We start from the raw sequence: 1,320 nt of genomic DNA on the forward strand, positions 1-1,320 counted from the left end.
CGTTCTGTTTGATCTGCATGTTATTAGCATTAACAGGCATTGACTCCCCCTCATCCTGGGCATCCTCTCCCACAACCACTTCCATTGGCCCAAACATCACATTCTTCTCGACAGATACATGCCTTTTCAGTGGCCAGAAGACTTTGTAATCTTTACTCTCGGCACCCACACCCACAAACACAGCTTCCTTGGCTCTAGACTCAAGCTTGCCTCCTTCCAGGACATGGACATAGACAGGCACACCAAACTCACGTGCCTGGGAGAGGTTGGCCTTAACTCCATGGACCAAGTCATAAGGTGTGTGTCCTGGTATGGCTCTGGATGGGAGACGGTTCTTAAGCCATGCAGCATAGTTGATGGCCTCTGCCCAGAGCATCTTGGGGAGGTCTCTCCCCAGAAGCATAGCCCAAGCATGCTCTACTAAAGTGCAGTTCAGTTGTTCAGCGACCCCGTTTTGCTGGGGCGAGTCGTGGATGGTAAGCTGTTGTTCGATCCCCTGGTCTTTCAGGTATTTGTCGAACTCACGACTCAGGTATTCGCCACTCCTGGTCAGAACGGACTTTCGCCAAGCAGTGTCTTACTACTTAAGGGTCTTATGTACAATGCGTGTATAGTGACAACACAACTATACAGGATAAGACTTCTTGCCAGTCCTTAAGTACACGGTCTACAACTTTTCTAGTTTTCGTGGTAGATAATGTGTGAGTTCTTGGGAGGGTTTACTGATGTGTCCTCTTCTTGTTGTTTCCCTGGTGGAATACTTGTAGATTCCCTAACGTTCTGATAGTAAGATCTGTTTCAATCTCATAGGTCGTGTCTCAACCTATGAAAGTCTGTCTCAAATTTGTCATGTTCTCGTGTCTCCCTTCCTGAAAAAGAGAGAGTCTGTCTTAAAATATGTGAAGCCTAGTTAGAAAGCTGTTCTGGTGTTGTATACTCAACCCCTGTAAGGTAGTACACAACAAGTAATGAAGTCTGTCTTAAATATGTAAAGCCTAGTATGAAAGCTGTTCTGGTGTTGTATACTCAGCCCCTGAAAGGTAGCACACAACAAGTAGTATATAAATAGATTGTTATACAAGCGACCCCTGTAAGGCAGTATACAACTAATCTCTGATACAATGTTTATCTTACTTCAAGGCACTTGTGGCCTGCACTTTAAGTCTTACGGACTCTGACGGTTTGAGAGAAGAGTGGAAAGTGGGAAGTTATTATTACTCAGTGTAGAATGGGCTCCTTTTATACCTTTTTGGGAGGCCTATCTTACTAAGCATGACTCATCACAGCATGAGTAAGTCACTGGCTTACTAACCATGCCAT

This window comes from Suillus subalutaceus (assembly GCF_016647625.1).
Source record: "Suillus subalutaceus strain FC151 chromosome Unknown DFJ58scaffold_102, whole genome shotgun sequence".
Lineage (NCBI taxonomy): Eukaryota > Fungi > Basidiomycota > Agaricomycetes > Boletales > Suillaceae > Suillus > Suillus subalutaceus.